We start from the raw sequence: 24503 nt of genomic DNA, 5'->3' as shown, positions 1-24503 counted from the left end.
CCTTTAAGAAGCATTCTTGAAAAGAGCTTGAACTTGCTAGTCATGCACATTAAATAATTATTGTGCAGCTACTATATGTATGCTTGGTAAGGTGGAGGGTCAGAGAAAAAGAGGAAGACCCTCAACAAGATGGATTAGCCAAATGGCATCATCAATGGACTCAAGTGTGGCAACAGTAGTGAGGTTGACCCAGAATCAGGCAGTGTTTCGTTCTGCTGTGTATAAGGTCGCTATGAGTCGGTATCAACTCGATGGCCCCTAACAACAACAATTATATGCAAAAGGCTGTACCAGGCATTCTGTGGGTGGAGAAGAAACTGAGACATGGTCTCTGTGGACCAAGTCTCCCAATCCTACATGATTCTATTTTACAGAGTAAGTCAGAAGAGACACAAAAGTTGTTGTTGTTAAGTACCGTCAAGTTGGTTCTGACTCATAGTTACTCTGTATAGGGTTTCCAAGGAGCAGTTGGTGGGTTTGAACTGTCTGCCTTGCAGTCTAGTGCTTATCCTACAGCACCATACCTGGATTCCAGGTTCAAATATAGAAGTACCAACAATTCATAAACAAATAAAAATACAAATAAAATGCTTTGGACCCTAAGTAGAAGCACTTGACAAGGGCTGCTATTTTAAGCCTCCTTGCTAATAAGTGCACAGTGACTAGATGCATTTGTTGAGTTTCTTACAAGGACCTCTCACCATGTTGTTCAACTTGGAAAGTCTATAAGTGTTCGAATGAAAACAAGTAATGTTCAGTGGATGCCAGGGTACTGAAGTGTAACCAGGTATTTGGTGTCACTGTTTCAAAGAAGCAATTTTAAATTTGCAGTTTTGTGAGTTAATCATTTAGTTACATTGTATGACATTAAATTTAAAAGTTATGTTTTCTGTAGAGAAAAGGATGAGTTGATTATGAGTCGGGGATCTCTGTGTCCTAATTCTGAGAAAACCCACACAACCTCATCTTCAGGCATGGATTCTCACACTTCCCAGTTGACACAAATCACCCATGGATCTTGTTAAAGTGCAGATTCAAACTGAGGAGGCCTGGGGTGGAACCAAGACTGCATTTCTAACAAGCTCTCGGGTGATACTGATGCCACTGGTCCTATATCACCCTTTAAATAACCTCTTTAAGGCATCCAAGAGCAAAGATGCTAGTTTGAGGATGTATACGTGCCTGACCCAAGCCATGGTACTATCAGTAACCTCATATACACGTGAAAGCTGGACAATTAATAAGGAAGATTATAGAAAAATTGATACATTTGAGTTATGATGTTGGAGAAGAATACTGAACATACCATGGGCTGCCAGCAGAACAAATAAATCTGTGTTGAAAGAAGTACAGCTAGAAGAAAAATCAGTCCATCACCCCCTTCTAAGATTGAAACTGAAAAGGAATCTGAGAGCAGCCTGATATGTTCACTGGTGACCACCCTGGTCTACTTGTGAGTGGAAGTAGGGGAAATGTAGCAATGAAGACATGGACTGAGTTTGCCAATGTCTCATTGACACCCGTTGACCTTCAGATGAGAGAGAGAAGAGGAAGGGCTGGCTGGTCTGAAGTTGAGGGAGATGTGTGAACTCTCAAGCCCATGGACACTGACTAGTCATGTACCATTTAGACATTTAAATGAATACATACTTTTTGTTTTGTTTTGTTTATATCAAATATTTTTACTTTTTTGTGAAAAATAAGATGCAGACAGGAAGCTATAGGGAGGTATTAGGATAACTGTTTACAGGGAGGGGATTGTAATCATTGAGATGAAGCAAAGCATACGATTGGTTGAGGATACAACTGATGATGTTGTCTGTTAACCTTCACTCAATTCACAATAAAATGTGAAAAAAAGAAGTATAGTCAGAAAGCTCCTCAGAAGCCAAGATGGTGAGACTTCATTTTCTTTCATACTTTGGACATATTTTTAAGAGGGACAAGTCCCTGGAGAAGGATATCATGCTTGGTAAAATGGAGGGTACACAAAAAAGAGGAAAATCCCCAACGGGATGGATCAGCACAGTGGCAGCAGCAATGTGCTCAAGCTTAACAAAGATTGTGAGGCTGGTGCAGAACTGGGCAGTATTTCATTCTGTTGTGCAAAGGGCTGCTGTATGTCAGAATCGACTCAATGACACTTAACAACAAGAAGTTTATGCACCAGGTGATACCCACACGAGTTTTAAGTATGCACTTCCTGGTGACTTGAGTTCAAGTTTACAGAGTAAACTTTCCATTCAACAACTTATGCACAGTTTATAGAATAGCATTCTCCCCACTTCATCACTGTGTTTCTTTTTTCTATTTATCCTTCTTTCCTGCCCCTGTCTTGCCTTCTGAGATTTACCCCTGAGCAAATGCTGTCATTTTCATCTCTTGTGTCTGACTGTTCTAAGGAGTATGTCCCTCTCTATAAAAATATACTTTTATAGGGCTACTCTAGCAAAATCAAGCATATGAAAAAAAGCAAATATCATAATCCTTTTGTAATTATTGATTAATCTTAGAGTTCATTCTAGGTTGGATTTCTACAGTCTGATGCTGAAAGCATTCTAAAATCTTGAAACTAAAGTTTCCTTTTAGGAAGTTGTTGTTAAGTACCATCGAGTCAGTTCCAACTCATAGTGACCCTGTATAGAATTTCCAAAGAGTGATTTGAACCACTGACCTTGCGGTTAGCAGTTTAGTGCTTATTCTACAGTGCTACACCAGGACCATATAATAAATATGAAACTTCTGGGTAGAGCAAATGGTTAGTGCATTTGGAGGCTAGGTGAAAGATTGGAGGTTCAAGTCCACCAAAAGGCATTTGGAAGAAAAACATATTAATTTACATATAAAAATTAGCTACTGCAGACCCTACGGAGCACAGTTCTATTATGACAGACATGAAGTCACCGTGAGCCAGAGTTCACTTAATAGCAACTGGTTTTATAAGAAGTATAGGGACCAAGAGCATGAGTACCAAAGTCAGTTCTAGATTTGAATCTGCAGGCATGCAAACGTGGGTAAGCTACTTACTTCTTACTAAGCTTCCGTTTCTTGGCTGTGCAAAATGGCATAAAAATAATAAGTGCTTCCTACAGTTGTTTGAGAACTAAACCAGAATGTACATACAGCAATTAGCCCAGTGCCTGACACATTCCATGAGTTCCATTGCCCTTAGCTTAGTCTTAAGGTTTCAATGAAGCCCTTCTCTGGACACTTCTTGTCTCCTCCTCCCATGCAACGCTGTCGTGTGGTCCCAACACACATAACAGAAAGCCAGGATTTGACTCTTAAAGTCAGGATTTATTGTTGTTGTTAGATGCCATCAAGTTGGTTCCTACTCTTAGTGACCTTATGTACAATGGAACAAAACACTGCCCAGACCTCTGTCAGCCTCACAATCATTGTTACACTTGAGCCCATTGTTGCTGCCACTTTGCCTATCTGTCTCATTGGGCATCTTCCTCTTTCTCACTGGCCATCCACTTTACCAAGCATGATGTCCTTCTCCAGAGACTGGTCCCTTTTAATAATATGTCTTAAGTATTAGAAATGAAGTCTCACCATCCTGGTGTCTAAAGTGTATTATGGCTGTACTTCTTCCAACACAGATTTGTTTGTTCTTCTAGCTGTCCATGCTGCTTTTAATATTCTTCTCCAACACCATAATTCAAATGTATCTATTCTTGTCCAGTCTTCCTTATTCATTGTCCAACTTTCACATGCATATGAGGCTATTGAAAACACCATGGTTTGACTCAGGCATACCTTACTCCTCAAACTAACATCTTTGTTCTTCAACACTTTAGAGAGGTCTTGTGCAGCAGATTTGTCTAATTCAATATGTCATTTGATTTCTTGAGTGCTGCTTCCGTGAGTGTTGACAGTGGATCCAAGCAAAACGAAGATTTTGACAACTTCAATGTTTCTCCATTTATGTGAAGCTATTGATTGGGCCAGTGGTGAGAATTTTTATTTGCGTTGAGGTACAACCGATACTAAACGCTGTGTGCTTTAATATTCATCATTAAGTATTTTAAGTGCTCTTTGGTTTTAGCAAGCAAGATTGTATCATCTGCATATTACAGGTTGTTAAGGATTCTTCCTCTTTATATAATCTAGCCTCTTGGATTATTTGCTCAGTATACAGATTGAATAACTATGGTGAAAGAATACAACCCTGGCATGCACCTTTCCTAATTTTAAGCCATTCAGTGTTCCCTTGTTCTGTTTGAACAACTGCTTCTTTGTCTATGTAAAGGTTCTTCGTAAGCACAAGTAAGCGCTCATGAATACCCATTCTCCACAATGTTGTCCATAGTTTGTCATGAGCCACATAGTCAAAAACCTTTGTATAGTCAATACGTTGTCAAGTGCCGTCAAGTCGATTCCGACCCATAGCGACCCTGTATAGAGTTTCCAAGGAGCAGCTGGTGAGCTTGAACCGCTGACCTTGCAGTTCAAATGGCTTTGCAGTCTGGCACATTAACCCACAGCGCCACACCAGGACAGGTAAATATCTTTCTCGTATTCTCTTCTTTCAGCCAAGATGCATCTGACATCAGCAATGATATCCCTTATTCTACATCCTTTTCTGAATCCAGCCTGAACTTCTGACAGTTCCCTGCCATTGTAATGGTGCAGCAGCTTTTGAATTACCTTAAAATTTTTTTTACTTGGATGTAAAATTAGTGATATTGTCCAGTGATTTCCACATTCCATTGGGTCACGTCTCTTTGGAATGGGCACAAATTTGCATTTCTTCCAATCAGTTGACAAGATAACTGTCTTCCAAATTTCTTGACATAGATGCATGATTGCATCCAGTGCTGCATCAGTTTGTTGAAAGATTTCAATTTGTATTCTGTCATTTCCCAGAGACTTGTTCTTTGTCAATGACTTCAGTGCACCTTGGACTTCTTCCTTCAGTACCATTGGCTCTTGCTCATATGCTGCCTCTTGAAATGGTTGAACATTGACAATTTCTTTTTGGTATAGTGATTCTGTGTATTCCATCCATCATCTTTTGAAGTTTTCTGCAACATTCAGCATCTTGCCCATAGAGTCTTTAAATATTGTAAGTCCAGGTTTGAATTTTTACTTCAGTTCCTTCAGCATGAGAAATGCTGAGCATGTTCTTCCCTTTTGGTTTTCAAATTCCAGGTCTTTGCACATTTCATTGTAATATTTATCTTTGCCTTCTCAAACTTCCCTTTGAAATTTTCTGTTCAACTCTTTAACTCCTTATTTCTTCCATTTGCCTTAATATCTCTATGCTGGAGAGCAAGTTTCAGAGACTGTTCTTTGGTATTTTCCTTCTTTTTTATCTTCTTTTGCTTTCTTCCTGTAAGATACTCTTGATGTCATTCCGCAACGCTTTTGGTCTTCGGTCATTAGTGTCTAATGCATTAAATCCATTTTTAAGATGTTCTCTAAATTCAGATGGGATATACTCAAGTTCATATGTTGGCTGTTGTGAAGTTGTTTTAATTTTCTTCAACGTCAGTCTGAACTTGCTTATAAGCAGTCGATAGTTTGTTCCACAGTCTGCCCCTAGCCTTGTTTTGACTGATGATATGGAGCTTTTCCATCGTCTCTTTCCATAGATGTAGCAATTGATTTCTGTGTATATCATTTGGTGAGGTCCATGTGTATAATTGTCTTTTATGCTGTTTTACAAAGGTATTTGCAATGAAGAAGTCATTGGCTCTTGCAAAATTCTATCATGCAATCTCTAGCATTGTTTCTACCACCAAGGCCATATTTTCCAACTACTAATCCTTCCTCTCTGTTTTCAACCTTTGCATTCCAATCACTGGTTAATATCAATACATCTTGATTACATGTTTGAGCAATTTCAAACATGTTGTTGTTGGTGGTTATGTGTCGTGGAGTCGGTTTCAACTCATAGCAGCCCTGTATAGGTTTCCAAGGCTGGAAAGAAACCCTCATCTTTCTTCCACGGAAACCTGGTAGTTTCATACTGCTGAACTTGAGGTTCGCAGCCCAATTCATAACCACTACAGTACCAGGGCTCCTTAAACATGTTGGTAGGCACTCAAAATACAACTGGGGAAGAGCTACCTCCTTAAAGTATAGTTGACCATGATGATTCAAGTGAAGTAAGGCTTTTAGGGCCTTCATTTGCTGACATGGCACAACTCAAAATAAGGACACACAATTATAAACACCCATTAATAATCAGAACCTGTAATGTACAAAGTATAAATCTAGGAAAATTGGAGGATGTCAAAAATGAAATGGAATGCATAAAGATCATTATCCTAGACACTGGTTAGCTGAAATGTACTGATATTAATCATTTTGAATCCGACAATCATGTTGTTTACTATGTCAGAAATGACACTTTGAAAAGAAATGTCGTCACATTTATCATCAAAAAGAACATTTCAAGATCTATCTTGAAGTCTAATGCTGTCTGTGATGGGGTGATATCCAAATGCCAACATGGAAGACCAGTTCATACCACTATTATTCAAATTAATGCATCAACAACTGAAGCCAGTGATGATGAAACTAAAGAACTGTACCAATTTCTATCATCTGAAATTGATCAAACATGCAATCAAGGTGTACTGATATTACTGGTGGTTAGAATGGAAAAGTTGGAAACAAAGAGGAAGGATCAGAAGTTGGAATACCATATAAAAAGGTAGCATATGATCAAGAGTCGATGGTACTGAAGGAAGAAGTCCAAGTTGTACTGAAAACATTGGCAAAGAACAAGGCTCCAAGAATTGATGGAATACAAATGAAAATCTTTCAACAAACTGATTCAGCATTGGAGGCACTCACTCATTTATGCCAAGAAATTTGGAAGACAGTTACCTGGACAACTGATTGGAAGGGATCCATATTTGTGACCACTCCAAAGAGAGGTGACCCAGCAGAATGTGGAAATCATTGGACAATATCATTAATATCACATGCAACTAAAATTTTGCTAAAGATAATTCAAAATGTGCATCTGAGTAGACTTGTGCAATGAAGCTATGTGAGTCAGAAACCTCTAGCCTGATACCTCACCCACGGACTTGGAACTAAATATTGCTGCAACTGTATAATCCATTGCCTTGTTATTAACCTCACTTTATATCTACATTTATTAAGCTTCACTGGTTTTGCTTCTCTAGAGAATCCAGCCTAAGATAGAAGCCATGGTAACACCACATCAAAATCTCCTTTCTTTTTTGCTTTGTGCCATATTTTACTGCAGAGATCTCCAATTCAGCATTTTGTTGTCACAGTCAACGGGGCCCTCATTCCTATGATGGGCAGCGTTGAGTGGGGAGCAAGAATAGGCCAGTTGTCTGAACAACCCACGCCACATGAATTTTATTCTAGAAGCACCAGAAACTATCATAAAGAGAAAGAACATAGACTACAGAATTAGACAGTTTTGAATTGCCGTCTTCTCACCAACTGACTTGAGAATTTGATTCAGTCTCTCAGAATCTCAATTTCCTCAACTATAAAGTGGTCTCTCGTATTTTGGACATATTATCAAGAGGGACCAGACCCTGGAGAAGGATACCATGCATGGTAAAGTGGAGGGTCAAAAGAGGAGAATTCTAATTACTGGTGATTAGAATGCAAAGGTTGGAAACAAAGAGGAAGGACCAGTAGTTGGAAAACCATATCAAGAGGTAGTGAAGTAGTGGTGGTGATGATGATGGTGGAGGTAGATACTATTAAGAGCTATAGGCGGCATAGCAGAGAATCTTGTATACATAGTCAGAAAATAACTGGGGGCCATATTCTCAGGGGTGAACAGTTGAAGTCCGCAGAAACAAGAATTACCACAAAGTGCAAGAACATAGAAACCAGATAGTCAGGAAAACCTTTGCCAAAGGAATGCATTTGATTCTTCTCAGACTTTTGTTCTGTAATGATACTCATGATTCCCATTCCCGCCAAGGCAACAACATGCCCTCTTGTCTCAGTGTCCTGGAGAATTTGGAAAGGTCTTAGATGGTTTGGACTGTGCAATGTGACCTGACTTCCCGGAATGGCACTTGTGACTTCTTTGTACTCAATGCAAGAAAAATTGCATCCCATAAAATTGTTCCTAGTACAAAGTCAGTTTTTGAACAGATAGGTTTTACTCCATTGATTTATTTTATTTGATGAGGAAACGGTAGCCCAGAGGGACTAAGGCACTTGCCCAATGTCACAGAGCAAACAAATGGTAGAACCAGGACTCAAACCCTGTCTGGCTCTGTTGTTCTTAACCCAGGGTTGTGCTGCTTGGTGTGGGACAGACAGAGTCTATGTCTGAAAAGCCACTCTTCCTGATGAAGGAAGGAGAACTGAAGAAAGGAACCTACCCTTCTCCCACCATGGGAGTGGGAGGGAACACTAAGGCTCAGGCTCCGCATGGCTAGCCAGACCAAGGTGCAGGTCTGTTCTCCACAGGTGGTCTCCTCAGCTAATCATCCAGTTCTTGAGCCCTAGCCAGGGAGAGGCAACATGCCAGGACCAGGGGTGGCACAAATGATGCTCACCTGGCAGGACTCTTTAAGCAGTCCCTTCGTGACTCCAGAGTCTGAACCCTGGGGCAGGAGGGGACCAGCATCAGGGTTAGCACAAATGCTGCTCACCTGGCAGGGGTCTTTCTCTACCAGTTCCTTTGTGATTCTGGAGATGAACCCCTCAAAAGGGGCAGACAAATCCGCTAAAGCTATGGCTCTTGGCTTTACTCCCTGATAAATTCTGGGAAAAGAGAGAAGACTTCATCCTTTCCATTTTCATATTCATGAAGCCTGACTGACAGGGAGTGCTTAAAACTCTTGAGAGAGTAATTTGAAACAACTACGGGGAGATTTGATAGCAGTCTGGTGTCTAAAAACCAGTTGCCATTGAGTGGGTTCTGACTCATGGCCATACCAAGTGTGTCAGAGTAGAACTGTGCACTTCATAGGGTTTTCAATGACTGAGTTTTTAGAATTAGATTGCCATGTTTTTCTGCAGAGGCACCTCTGGCTGAACTTGAACCTCCTGCCTTTTGGCTAGCAGTTGAGTGTATTAACATTACCAACTGTAGTATCTCATTCTGCTTATTACATCAGAAGAGAGAGGTACACCACTCCTTAAACCCACACAAATAGCTTTGGTTGATGTTCTGATGGAGGGAAGTCAGTTTGGGAAAGTCCCAGGAGTTGGATCACAGTTGTTGTTATTAAATACTGTTGAGTCCGCTTCAACTCATAGCAACCCTACATAGGGTTTCCAAGGAGTGGCTGGTGGATTTGAACCACCAACCTTGCAATTCAAACTGACCTTGCCTATAGCACCACACCAGGATTCCAGTAGGAGAGATCCATCACTGTTGACCCTCAATCCACTATGCTTCCCTGAACCCAGACTCCAGTAAAAATTTACATGATGTCCTGGCTATATTTCCCTGTTTCTGGCAAAAGCTGATGTGCAAACTAATTTACAAAGATAGCTGAGGTGCTCAGACTGAGAACAACTTGGGTCGTCTCTGACCCAGGGCCATCTTCCAGATGTGTTCGAAAGAGAGACTACACCAGTCCTCATTGTGTGAGCAGTGAGCAACTTGTGAAAGGAGAATCATTTCTGTTGCTTGTTCAGTTGGAAAAGTACTTCCAATGAAGACACTGAGTCCTACCAGAAGTAAGAGCTCTCCCACCTACCTTGCTCAATGACTCAGATGGACATAAGAGCAATGTTTCCAGAGAAAGCATGGTAGGTTATATTCTGGATTAAGTGTCCCAGCCATTGGAATTTTCCTGTGCAACATGAAGCAAGCTAAAGGAGTCTTATGGAGAGAAATGCAAAGAATCTGACCATTTCCACATGATGTCAGCCCTATGATCCCTCCAGGCCAGAAGTCTTTTCTGATAATAATAGCAAATATGGAGTGATACATACTATTGGTAAGGGACTATGCTTTTTACATATCTTAAAACAAAAAACAAAAAACCTTCTTTCAATAGCCTATATACTTGGAAGGGCTAAAAAGCTATAAAAAGTTATAAAAAGGGCTCTGTGTATGTGCTCTTATTCATTGCCATCTGGTCAATTCTGACTCATAGACTAGAACTACCTCATAGGGTTTCTGAGACTGTAAATCTTTATGGGAGTAGACAGCCTCATCTTTATCCTAAGGTACAGTGAGTGGGTTTGAACTACCCACCTTGCGATTAGTAGCCCAACACTTAACATACTGTACAACCAGGGCTCCTATATGTACCCTGTTGCTTTTGTTGTTAAATGTCATCAAATCAGTTCCCACTCATAGTGACACTGTATAGCATTTCCAGGGAGTGGCTGATAGGTTTGAACCACCAACCTTATGGCTTATCCAACAGTACCACCAGGACTCCATACACACTCTTGTTGTTGTTGTTAAGTGCCATTGAGTCGGTTGCAACCCAGAGCAAGCCAGTATAGTGTTTCTGAGGAACTATTGGTGAATTTGAACAGCCAACCTTGCAGGTCAAACCGATCTGTGGTCGAGAACTTATCCTACAGCCCCACATCAGGACTCTGTACATACCCTAGGTGGCCTCATAAATTTAGGTACACACCCCCTCCTCCACCTCCTACAGCTGCCCCCAAACACCATCTCTGTCAGTAGTGCATGAATGAGCTGTAATTCATGGAGGAATGGAAGCACCTCTGTACACAGGGCTAAGGATGCCTGCTGCCTTCTCTGTTGCAAGGCGATTGTGTCCTTGCTAGACTCAATTTCTTTACCTCTGAAATCAGGGCATTGGACTAGATGACTGGGTTACATACCTGACTGTGCATCAGGATCTGTAGGGAAGCAAATATATGAATGCCTCTTAGGAACCCACCCACACACATAAGTCAATGCATGTAAAAATAGCATAACCTGAATACTGTCTGTCTATATTCTAGTTAGGAGCATTATATCAATATCAGTTCCCTGGTTTTGATATTGTACTGTAGTTACATATTAGATGTCAGCATGGAGGGAAGCTGGGTGAAGGGTATCATCTGTGTACAAGAACTCTATGTACTATCTTTGCAACTTCCTGTAATTTCTAAATAAAGAGTAAAGAGGAAAGAAGAGTGATGAAAACATCACTGTCCATGACTCTGAGGCGAGGAGAACTAGAGGGTATGTGGCTACTCTACAACTGCTCTGAAAGGGATCACCTTAGAAGGTCCTGGATGGAGTCAGAGAACATGTAGAACAAAACTCAAAATCATAGAAAAGCCTAGGCTTATTGGTCAGACACAAACTGGTGGAACCCTGAGACTGTACATTACTGGACCTTATTCCCACAGCGTCACTGGGGCTCCTTCAGTTGAGTTAACTATCATCCTGGTGTGGCACCATTGGATAAGCACTTGACCTCAAGATCAGTTTGAACTGCAAGATTGGCAGTTCAAACTCACCAATTGCTCCTCAGAAACCCTATGCAGGGACACTATGAGTTGGAACCTACTCAACTGCACTTAAGAACAAAATATGATAACATGGGGAGGGGAAAATTCAAACAGGATGCTAAATAAAATGGCATTCATCACCCAAATGAAAAACACCCCTAGATCAAAACTCTGATAGAGAGATCCCAATTGGGGGATCACCTCAATTCCTAGTTTATCTCCCTTGTCCCCTGGTTAGACTTTGTTTCAGAGAAGTACTCTTTCCTTGAATGACCTGGGTTTGTGTAAACTGTTAATGCTCTTTCTTGTCCATTATCTGAATGGTTGGAGATTTGAATACATCCAGAGAGATCTCAGAAGAAAGGCCTGGTAATCTACTTGAAAAATCAACCATTGAAAAGTCTATGGAGCACGGTTATACTCTGACTTGGGGCTACCATGAGTCAGAGGCAACTGGTACCAGAAAACAAAGTGATGGCCCACCCATAAATTGATCCCTCTGGAGGACTCCCCTAACCACTCATCAGGGCAATGCCTAGGACTTAGTAAGCCACAGCAGAGCTCTTCTTGGAATCTGAAATATCCAATCAAGAATTACACGAAAGGGAGGGGAGGTGGTGGCTTCAGTAGGGCAGTCCCAGGTGAGCGTTGGCACTACAAGTCCAAGGCTCGCAGATTAAGAGACAGATGTCCCCTCTTTCTAATAATCGAGCTGGTAACTGCTGGATATCTCTCTCACATACACACTTCTACATTTCCCAAAGACACCCAGTGCGTTCTCTACTCATGTTAAAGCAAGAGAAAACTTCTGAAGTACAACATAATAGAAAGAGTTGTGTGCCCTCCATGGTTTGGTGCTTTATTATTATGCAAAGCTGTGCCACTTTCAAATTTATTCATCCTCCAGCTCCTGCATTTTTCCCAGAGGCCTCTTGGAATCTAGGAAATGGTGTCAATTATCCTGCCTTTGGAAGCACAGGGCCACTTAACCCCTGAATGGCCTCTATCTGGTCACACTAAAATCTGGCCCCCAAGACTGAGATATTCTATACGCCAGTCATGTTTTAGACAGGATAGCTCCCTAATTTCAAAAGAGTATATCCTGTAATTTCAAAACATAGAGTTAAGAAAAACGCGAATCCTCAAATCCCAGAGATAGTGACTCACAGACTGGGACGTAGGCATGGAAAAGAAGCAGTATGAGGAGGGTTCATTACTTTCCTGAGCAGACCTGCTGGTGGGTTGGGCTTTGGGTTCTGTAGTTTTGAGGGTTTGGAAATGTGGAGAAATCTGTGTTCATTTTAATCTGTATTATCCAAAATTTCATTGACCTTGATCATAACTCTTTTTAACTTCCATTTTTTCAAGATAGAATAATGGTTTTGAAAAACATCTTCTATTGGCCAAGTGGCAGCATGGATGGACTCAAGCGTGGCAACAGTAGTGAGGTTGGCCCAGGATCGGGCAGTGTTTTGTCCTGCTGTGCATAAGGTCACTATGGGTTGGTACTGACTCAATGGCACCTAACAACAACAACATCAAAAGGCAAGCATGCCCTCACTGAATCTTTTCAATTACCCTTATCTATGCCTGGCCCACTTGATATCCACCTGCAGGCTTAGGCTAGCTTCCAAAACATTACTACTGTGAGCCATTGCTTCAGGTAATCATTTCCAAATGTTTACTACCTTCAGCTTTGTCACATCTTATTTCTCTCAGCTGCATGGGTTGACTCCTAATTTAACCATCCCAAGACTTTGCAAAACAATCCATTCTAAATGAAATGCTCACCATTGTATACTTAAAGAAAAAAAATCCCTTTTAATTTTTGACTTTGCTTTTTGGTGCCTTGCATGGGGTAAGCACTCCCTTTGTATTTTGTTTTATTAGTCTCTGTGTTGGTTCTACAGAACAGAATTATTCATTCACTCAAACTTCCATTTATAATCTTGTGGTTATAAATATACATATAACATTTTAGGCAAAGGACCAAATTCCAAATAGATTGTTCGTCTAAGAGTTATGCTAGGAAATTATATTGGGGTAATACTGTGGCAGACTGTAGCTTCAGACCATCTGAAGCTTCAGTTGCATCATAGAAATAACTTAGTCTATGTAATCTATTAGAATTGTGTTTTAAGATCCTTCAAGGAGTCCTTGGGTAGTACAAATGTTTAGTGGGCTGGGCTATTAACTGAAAGGTTGACAGTTTGAGTCCACCAAGAGGCACCTCCAAGAAAGACTCAGCTATCTGGTTACGCTTAAAAAAATTCAACCACTGAAAACCCTATGAAGTATAGGTGTACTGTGACACATGTGGAGTCATCCTGAGTGGTTAACTGGCTCTGTTCTTCAAGTGAATAATTCAGACTTGAATATGCTGGTGTTTACAAAGACTCTCTATATCAGAATCAGCTTGGGTATATTTGAAACATACAGTTGCTGGGAACTTACCACCAGCTTACTGAATCATACCTTCTCACAGTAAGACACAGTATCTGTATTTTATCCAGTTTCCCAGGTGTGTATTGAGAGACAGTATATTGTCCCAGTGCTGCTGGCTGATGTTTTACCCACTGCTGTGTGCTGCTGTAGGATAAGTACTGCTAACCGCAATGTTGGCCATTCAAACCTACCAGCTGTTCCTTGGAATGGACTTGGAGGCACTTAACAACATAGGGCTCAGTGGTGCTGTAGGATAAGCATTGGACTTCTAACCACAGGTTAGCTGTTCAAACCTACCAGCTGCACCTCTGAAACCTTATACAGGGTTGCTATTAGTTGGAACCGATTTGTCAGCACTTAATAATAGTTTTGGTGTGGTGCTGTGGGTTAATGTGCTGGGCTGCAAAGTCAGTTTGAACCACAAGGTTGGCAGTTCAAGCTCACCAGTCGCTGCTCGGAAACCTTATACAGACAGGGTTGCTATGAGTCAGAACCAACTCAACAGCACTTACCACCACCACCAATAACAACAATAGGGCTCTGTATGAATTGCTGAAGGACTGGGTGGGCAGAGTCTACTCACTCAGTAATGTGCCAGGTGATCTGTTAGCCCAAATTTCCAGGATGGCTTTAGAGTACAGTTATGCAATTAATTGAAAAAAGACATGAAGAAAGGACTAGAAACAAGGAGATAGGAGATTACTCTCTGTTGGATCTGCAAGAAAACTGAAGCAGACCTCTTGTAGTAACGAGACAATTAAAGGCCAAGGCTAGAGATTAAAGAGATGCATCTAGGAAAAGGCTATTTTTGCACTGGACGTCTTTGGACTCTCTGCTCATTGTCCTCTGGGGACAGCTGCTGGGGTTGAGTGGAGGTTTATGCAAGGGTTTTGGTCTGTGTGAATAGAGATTTGTTGACAAGGGGCCAGTTTCAATTGAGTTTGAAGCTATTAAATTTTTCGTTTTATTGGCATTTCAGAAAGGCAGCAATTGTTCTGCTTCCTTGGCACAACTGTTGTTGAGGCAGGCTGCAACTTGTCTTATTTGCCCAAGCCTTAGTCGAGGCCCTAGGGAGAGGAAAATCAGGTGGTGTTATTTTGAAAGCATATCCGTCTCCTGGCAGGAAGAGGCACACTGAGGTGGCAGTTAGTCAGCCTCATTCCTTAGGTTCCCAAAGTGCGGGGTTCTGGAAATTCTTATGCTTAGCATCTTAGTTTGCTGCAGGCAGGCTGGCCTTCTGAGGAGATCTTGGTTGTGATGCTGACACACCTTTGTGTGCATGAGGACGTTGGGAACTAATTGTTGGGAACTCAACTAAATGTTGAGTGAGCTCAAGCTCTCCATCACTGGAGAGGTAGTCATGAGTGGGGCTCTGGTGATTCTTGGCTGGGTGGTAGAGGGTAGGTTACTTAATTTCTCTGAGCCATAGATGCCTCACTTTTCTACCAATGCTACTGTGAAGATTAAATGAAACAATGTGTGAGACAACCATTAGCACAATTCTGGCACACAGGAAGGACTCAGAAGGTGGTGACCAGTGCTAATGGGAACAGTATTGCTGTCATTGTGTTAAACCTTGGGGCATGAAGCATTCTTCCAGATTTCACTTTGGTATTAAATCCCATGCTTCAGTTCTCTTAGCAAAAGGGATAAGGCAAACTATCTGCATATATAAACTCCATTGAACTTAAAATAGTAAAAGGACAGATAAAAAAGTATTGCTACTAGAGTTCTAGTTTATATTTTCAGTAATAGGAGGGGGCTTCAAAACGTTCGTGGAAAAATGAGGACTTCACATAAAAAAAGATCCATTCCAAACAGAGTCTTCCAAAGGGATCTACTAGGCCAGTTACATTTAAGGCAGGGAAGTCAGTTCAGAAAATTGTTTTTTGAGATTCCAAAGGGGCAATCAAGATTTCCTTGAAGGACAAAGGGGCTTGTTATGAAGACATTTTTAGAAAATTGACTACATTGGTAAGAAAAAGGCCAAGAAAATTGTATCAAGAACATTTTTTCCATCACAATGCATCTACTCATTCTTCAACGGTAGTGAGGGCTGTTCTGTGAAAATTTCATTGGGAAACCTTACCACCTACAGCCCTGATCTTGCCCCTGAAGACTTCTTTCTGTTCTCCAAAATCAAAGAACCAAACAAGCATTATGTGAGTGCCCTGTGGATGCCTAAACTGCCATTTGGCATGGTGTAAATCAAAGAGCACAGAATTCTTCAGGGAAGTGTTGTTGTTGCAGGTTAGTTGGTTCTGACTCACAGTGACCCCGTATAGGGTTTCCAAGGAGCAGCTGGTGAGTTGAGCCACCGACCTTGTGGTTCAAATGGAGCTTGTGGTCAAGTAATTATCTACACACGACTAGGAACAAGCAGGGTTAGAGAAATGGAGATGCCAGTTTCAGAAATGTATAGATCTAGATGGAGTATATGTTGAGAAGTAATAGCTTAGCAATTTGATATTTTGTTTTATAAAAGATTTTATGGTCTTATAGCAATGCTTTTTTATTTATCTGCATGTAATCTAGCATAGATAGTTTAAGTAACTCCTTTTTACTTTGAAAAGCAATTGGCCTCGTTTAAATAGATTATTGAGAGGAACTAAACTCTGAAGCTCAGTTGCAGATAACACTATTAGTTCTATCAATCAATCTGTAAACATATTGTTGTTGTTGTTAGGTGCTGGCAGTTCCGACTCACAGCAATCTTATGCACAGCAGAAGGACTCACAGCCCAGACCTGTACCCTCCTCACAATTGTTGTTATGTTTGAGTCCATTGTTGCTGCCACTGTGTCAGCCCATCTCAGTGGGGGGGAAGGGGTCTTCATTATTATTTTTTTTTTTTCTGACCCTCCACTTTCTTTAGGAACTGGTTGCTCCTGATAACATGCCTAAAGAATGAGAGTTGAAATCTCGCCATCCTGGTTTGTAAGGAGCTATACTTTTTCCAACATGGCTTTGTTTATTCTTCTGACAGCTCATGGTACTTTTAATAATATTCTTCAATACTATAATTTAAATGTATCAATTGTAAATATTAAGAGCTCAATGTAGAAAATCAGAAATGCAAGGTAATCATGAATTCTAAACTTCAGGACATGTGAATTGTCTAACAGCTACCAAGAAAAAAAGAGATCAAGTGTTTGAAAGTTTACAAAACAGTACTTTAGAAATGAAAAAGAATGATCTATAGTTGAACAGTGCTGTAGGTAAGGTATGCTTTTGGGTCCTATTAACATCTCATTGGTGAATGAATGTAAGATATGAAAAATTATTCCTCAATGTCTTTCTCTGATGTTGCTCCAAGATATACACTCTCATTTGAGCTGAGGCTGCTCTGCCCTTGTTCTGCCCTTATGGCTTTGTCTATCCTCCATCGTATGGGAGCCAACGTATCTCACTACCTTAAAATAATTTCAAACTCATGAATTAGTAAAATGAAGTCACTGAATAGTGATTTCCAATATGAATGGATGATATTTAAACCAACTGGGAAGTATTGCTAGAAAATAACAACAAATATTTAGTAATACAAAATTATTTATTAATTAAAAAAATGAGAATTTGTTCATTATAGAGCAAAGTAAAACAACTGAAAGTTGCCTATGGAAACTTTAACTGTCATCATACAAAGTAGGAGTGGCACCATGAGCGGGTTTGAAAACTTTATATCATACCTACAATAGATCAGAACTTTGCAAATGGTGGCATGGCAACTTGGGCTATCTTGTTAATGAATTGCAGATTTTGAGGTGTCATCTACATGTGGTAGAAAAATGGGGTGAAAAATGCCTGCCATGTTCCAAATGAAAGTCATCTCGATTAACTATAGCAGATGTCACAGTTTGTTTCTTTTTTATAGAAATCACTGGCTGCTGCTGTGGAGGACACAAAGTCCACATACTCTGTGCTGGGGTAAGAAAAATACTCTGATGCCCGCATGGTGTCCATGTGCTCCGCCTCACAGGATGCACAGTAACAGACCGGAGTAGGGGTTGAGGAGAAACAGTTGTACTGGGTGTGTGAGGGCAGGTGATGGCAGGAGTAGTCTTCGGAGGGATACCCACAGTTTCTGGTGTCCAGAGAAGGCAGAGAATTGTAATTCTCTGAAGCATATGAAGGCAGTTGAGCAGGCAAATAACTGTAGTCCAAGGAGCCAGAGACAGTAGAGGAATCTGAAGGCGATCCTGGGGTCTAGAGAAATACAAAACCAAGGAACAAAGAACTTGATAACTTAGACAGGATCAAAAGAACTGAATAGTATATGTGTGTGTGTGTGTGTGTGTGTGTGTGTGTGTGTGTGTGTGGGTGTGTGTGTGGGTGGGTGGATTTATTAACTCAAGAGAAAGATGATTAGACAGAAAGAAAGAAAACAACAAACCAACTCGAGTCTGCAGAAGTAATTTCAGTTACTGACTACATGATTGCAAGACACCACATTCTATATTTACCTATTTCTTTCCTAACAATAAATTGCCTTGCTTCACTGGCTTCCTTTGTTAGAACGATGCTTTGCAGGATGCTTTGTTCTTAAACCACAAATTCCCATTGTACTTCAAGTCACCTGCACATCAGATCCTGCTGTGGGGCACAATATAAGCTGCAGGTGGTACAGTGGAGGTTGACTATGGAGAACTAGGTAGGTGATCATGGGAAGGTAGAAGTAGGGTCCTTAATGATCCCGTGGCAGGGATACTCATAGATCCAGAGCTATTCAAATTACCATGGAAGTCCTCTGTGGAGAAAAGCATCTTCTGTGTATCTCTGTGGTGCTGTAGGATCAGCACAGGACTGTGAACCACAAGGTGGACAGTTCAAACCCACCAGCTGCTCCTTAGAAACACTATACTATGAGTTGCTATGAGCTAGAACCTACTTGATGACACTTAACAACACACTTTTTCTTCAGCAGGTCTATAATTGGTACTGAAAACGCCTAAGTTCGAGGCTGGAGGGGGATGGGATATTAGGGCCCTTTATTTACCATGATGGTATGCATTTTCTGAGGAGTTTATTTTGATCCCCTCTAAAATTTGGTCTGATACCTACACAGATTTCTGACAAATCAAAACTAAACCAAAGCAAAAAGACCACACTTTGTAAGGTTTAAGAGTTAAAAATGTGAGTCTCTAAAAAGTATGTCAAACAACTAGTATCTACTAATGGAAACCCACCCTCTTTTAAAGGATAACACATTTTCAATCATTTGAGGTGCACCAAGCACAGAAATTAATCCAAATCCTCTCAAGTTTTAGAGCTTTATCTTTACTAACCATCTCTGGACCAAATGAGTTCCAGCGCCTACGGCAGACCCAGTCTCAACCAACTCATTGCCACTGAGTCATATACGACTCCTAGTGAACATGTACAGGGTTTTCAAGGCTATAAATCTTAGGACAGAAGAAAGCCTTATCTTTCTCCTGTGGAGTGGCTGGTAGGATTTGAAATGCTGACCTTGTGGTTAGCAGTGCAGTGCTCATCTTACAGCACCATCAGGGCAGATGAAAACAGTAAAATCTGCGACCAAACCAAACCAAATCCTCTATCAGAATGACAGTCTGCTACAGTGTAGATGTAGCCTTAATTCCATTTTCAAGAACTCAAAATTCATTCATCAACCTATGTTGGATTTTCCAAGGGTCATTGTGGAAATCAATGATTTCCAGTGAACTGGTGTCTTCACTTCATTGTTCAAAAAAACATTAAATGGATATTGCTAGGAAATCTCTTTGTATTGCCACACACAAACTTCTTTGGGAAGTCCTGATTACATAAGTATTTTAAAGGTTTAATTCAATATATAGCCATTTCTACTTCCATTGACTTTTACATGGCTCCCTCTGTTGATTTCCTGTTGATAGTATTTGTACGCTTTCTCCAGAGACTAGTAGTGCTCACTAACTCTCTTGCAAAGCCTTAGTAGCTCATTGGTTATTTTGGTAAGTGTCGTCGAGTCGGTTCCAACCCATAGCGACTCTGTATAGGGTTTCCGAGGAGCAGCTGGTGAGCTTGAACCACTAACCTTGCAGTTCAAACAGCTTTGCAGTCTGGTGCATTAACCTACAGCACCACACCAGGATTCCATAGTAGCCCAGAGTAAGGAATAATTGAGTCTTGTAAAGAATTGCAATAAATTACCAGGTTCTGGTTAAAGCAGAAAGGGGCAGCTTGGAGACTGTCTGGGAAATAGTGTGACGTGCTTTGCATGGAATTGAGCAAAGGGTCTGCGTGTGTCTCTGTCTGAAGGTAGGAATCGAAGATCTGGTCGAGGCAGCTTGGGTTTTCTTCACAAGAAATGTAACTGGAAAATTCTCGAGGCTGAAAATAATTGGGTGTGGAAGAAATCGGTTCAGCCTCAAAATACAGTCCTAAAGGAGAAATGAAAAAGACGTGTTTAAAAATTGTACCTATACATTCTAAAGGAGTTTTATTCTATATTGTGAATATTTACTACATCCAGGGAAGGGAGGGACTCAAGAGTTTCAGAAAAGTAAGTGGGCAAGTCATTTGAAGCTTTTAGTTGTTTCAGTTAATTCACGTCCTAGTGAAATAAATCTGATTGTTGTTATGTGCCGTGGAGTCGGTTCTGACTCATAGCGACCCTGTACAGGGTTTCCGAGGCTGTAAATCTTTACGGGAGCAGAAAGCCTCATCTTTCTCCCATGGAACAGCTGGTAGTTTCGAACTGCTGACTGTGAAATTAGCAGCCCGATTCGTAACCACTATGGCATCAGAGCACTGTGGAAACTGACTGTAAACATGACTGGGGAAAAAAATAAGAAAATGATGACCCAACCAGTGTTCAATTGTCAAGTAATGATGGATCAAGCCTCAACCTTCTTGGGCTATCAATCTAGCCCCTGTGTGCAGTTCAAGCAAATCACTCTGAGGTAACAGATGCTTGAGGCTTTCCGAAAACTTCTGACATGATAGGAAATGATTCTCTTGATTTAGGTATTTTGCATTCCTAAAAGTTTCACACTGACTCAGTAACTTAAATTTTAGGGAAAGGATTTTAAGAAGTGATATCATTAGCAATCCAAATTTTAAAAATGGAATCGTGGAATAGAGTTGGCAAAGTAGTGCTGTTTGCTTTCCTCTACATAAAGTAACAATACCCACCCCTCCACGCCCGAGGATGTTCACATAATAATACAATTAAAACAATTTGCTAAACATCAAACAAACATAATTCTGAAAACATTACACCTCTTGAATTTTATTATTAATATGTCCAATTTATGATTATGATCCTTAACTGTTCAAAGATAAAATAAAAAGGCAGGCTTGGAATGTATCTATCAAAGGAACTATAAAGCACTGGGGTTTCTGTCTTAGGGTTCCTTTAAGATAAGTTCACATGATACATAAATAGGGTACTAACATTAGCACAAGTTTCCTTATACATGACCTCCTTAAACTCTTAGCTGTTGGGTGGCATAGGTAGGAGTGTTTATGTAACAGTGATTTGTATTGGGCTGAGAAAACTTACACTTGTTTGAACTGCTTTCTGGGAAGAGAGAAAAAAAGGGGAGGGAAGCCCCTGTCGGCTAGAAACTAAATGAACAACAGTAAAGGCATTATTCTGGTGTCAGGATGTTTTTCTGTATTCCATTGACTAATACACACAAGAAAATAGCAAGTTGCTGAAAAAAAAAAAATCTAATTTTTAAGTCTGATTACTTGGCGCTGAGGAACTGGAATGAATGTGAAGAACAAACTCTTTGGTCAGAATAGACAATTTAGAAAGGAGGACAAAAAAAGTGCATGTGTTTCCTCTCTGGACTTGCATCTAGAGTCACTGTACCTTTTTCATCTCCTGATTGGTTGGATTCCAATTAAATGGTGGTGCCTATCCTAACCCCTGAATCAAGCACTGAAAGGCTTTCGAGATGGACTTTTGAGGGAATCATAATGCTGGCTGAACTGACCTGCAGAAGATGGTACGACTGGGTCTGCAAGGTGAATGTTGGTGCTTCCAGACAGCTGCCAAAGCAAGAACAGGATCATCAACAAAGTGAAATAAAAATGCAATCAAAAGAAAGCTAAGACATTTTGACGTGAACTATGCTGCCTTCTGCTATAAGGTAAAGCCCTTTTATTTTCCTCTAAAAAAGTTGCTGTTCATTACATACTATCAATGGTATATTTTATTTAAATTCATTTTAACGTTGGTTTAGGGATGATTCTTGTCCCCTTCATCTAGACTCTCGCAGTTAAATGTTAAAGGTTATTAATTTTGATATAGATGGATATAAACAATATTTACTATTACGTAACAATACTTTATTTTAAATTGGTAAAGACTCGCAATGATTTAATCCCAACTGTCTATGATTTAGCCAATCATTTTCCTCAAAAATCTTTCTATACCATCTGGTTGCTTAACCTTAAGGATTTGTTTTTTCCCCCAAAGGCAACAATTGCTAACATTGTTATCTTCTGAATAGCTAACTAGGTTCACATGTCCTTATTTGCTATGAAATGGTAAAATAGAGACTATTTTCTTAAAGTTGTAATCAGTGAACAGGAACGTATTTATGTTCTACTGAGCAGTTAGGGAATATTTCAATTCCTTGTATCCTTTTTACAGTTTTCTAGAAAAATTACTTTTTTCACTACTAGCTCTAAATATTTGAAGTCTATACAACAGCTCCTTTTGACTAAGTACAGTAATTAAGCTTGCAGTTTACAGTTGAATTGATAAATGTATTAACAAAGTAATTTAGATAGTTCTTTTTCTCTTGTAGGTTTCAGGTGGTGGTTTTAAAGTTTAAAGGGAACTGCATGGCTCTCTGATTCTGTGCTGGGAAGGGGAGCTCACCGCCACACCTCTCTCTTGGATTACAGGGCATTCTCACTCCTGTACATGGGGCCACTAGAGAACTACATGATGAACCACTGCTGAAACAGGAGGTGGTGGTAATTTTGAAAATGATCCATGCTGTAATGTCATGAACCAGGAAGCTGGAATCAGTTACCAGCTCTTTATGCAAATATTTGGCTGCAGCTTGAGCTAAAGGACTTGGAAGGAGTGGGCTTTTAAAAAATCTGCTTCATTGCAGAGCTCGCATTAACCCCATGCCTCCCCCAGATTGGCATGTTTGTCTACATCCCGTCTTATCTTCCCCCGGTATGTTTACAATATCCTATTTGATATTATCTTTCTAGTCATGGGTTCACTTTCTACTTGGCTCCCACAATACAAAGAGAGGCCCCCTTTTAAGATTTCAAACAGCACAAAAATCCACAATTTACCATTTGTAAAAACACATCAAGGCTGTTTAAAAAAAAAAAAAGGGGGGGTTAAAAAGAACACAAAAACAGTAAGGTAAATTATATCTTTTTGATAAGTACAGGCTCAAGTTTCCCTTTACCCTAAAGGCAAAAGAAGAATGTGTGTGTGTTTCTAGTATGTGTGTCTGCAAACTGATCTGGCTGAAGTAAGTTTTTGTAATGACATTCCCCGGTTTAGTATACACACGTTTCTCTGCGTGCCTGATAATTTGTCTCAATCTATAACATCAATTCATGATTGCTTTCTTAAAATTCCAAATGGTAGACCTTTATATCAAATTAAGACAATCTTCTTGCTTAGTAATGTTTGATAAAATTAACTCCCCTTTTTGCTTAAACTTTCCCAAAGGCTCCCTTCAACAACAGAATGAGTTGAAGCTCATCTGTTATATGAGAAAGAGCTATACCAAGGACCGGGCATGAATGCTGCCCTAGTATCTGCCATTCATTTTTGGTTTGCTTTATTTGCCATCTTAGGAGTTCCTGTATGGCACAAACGGTTAAGCACTAGACTCCAAAGGCTGGCGGTTTGAACCCATCCAGAGGTGCCCTGGAAGACAGGTCTAGTGATCTACTTCCAAAAGACCACAGCCTTGAAAACCCTAAGGAACATCCCACTCTGTACACATGGGGTCACCATGAGTTGGACTACATTTGATGGCAACTAACTGGTAGCATGGTGGTTATGAATCGGGCTGTGAACCTTAAGGTCAGCAGTTCAAAACTACCAGCCTCTCCACGGGTCAAAGATGAGGCTTTCTGCTCCCGTAAAGATTTACAGCCTTGGAAACCCTGCACAGGGTCACTATGGGTCAGAACTGACTCGATGGCACTTAACAACAACAACAACATCTGCCAACTTTGTCTATGAGTATACTCTCAATGCTTTCCTAGAATCCAATACTGGCTCCTTCAAATGGCTCCTAGTGAAGGATTTGACATCTGGCACTGGTATTTAAATTGTATGTGTTTCTTCTATATGCTGGCAAGGGTGTGGACTGATAGAATCTACCAGGAAGCAAAATGCAGCTGGCTCCTTTCTGCATGTTCCTGCAAGGCATTAGTTCAGATGTACTCTTTTATGATTTCACAAGGGGAGATTCAGAGAAACCTGATTAAGTCAACGCTCTTAAGGGATTAGTAACTGGTCAGATAGAGAGGTGAAGTATTCTACCTTGTTATACCTTGTTATATAGTTCCTGACGCTTGCTGGGGAAGGAGAGTAAAGGGGGCAGATGGTGGTCAAAGAGTCCACAGCAATAAAAGTGTCATGGCCAAATGGGACTTAAGTCCTATCTTAAGTCAAATTCTACCATGTTCATCCAAACTTCTTATGAGACATTGCATTTTGTTATG

General features: G+C 40.4%; 1 pseudogene; it reads right to left on the bottom strand.

Annotated features, from left to right (window-relative positions):
* Positions 1-17672: 17672 nt before the first annotated feature.
* LOC102814882 overlaps positions 17673-24503 on the bottom strand; it is a 10781-nt pseudogene continuing 3950 nt past the window's right edge.

Source organism: Chrysochloris asiatica, unplaced genomic scaffold, assembly GCF_000296735.1.
Source record: "Chrysochloris asiatica unplaced genomic scaffold, ChrAsi1.0 scaffold00008, whole genome shotgun sequence".
Taxonomy (NCBI): Eukaryota; Metazoa; Chordata; class Mammalia; order Afrosoricida; family Chrysochloridae; genus Chrysochloris; species Chrysochloris asiatica.
This window is presented reverse-complemented; position numbering and strand designations above follow the sequence as displayed.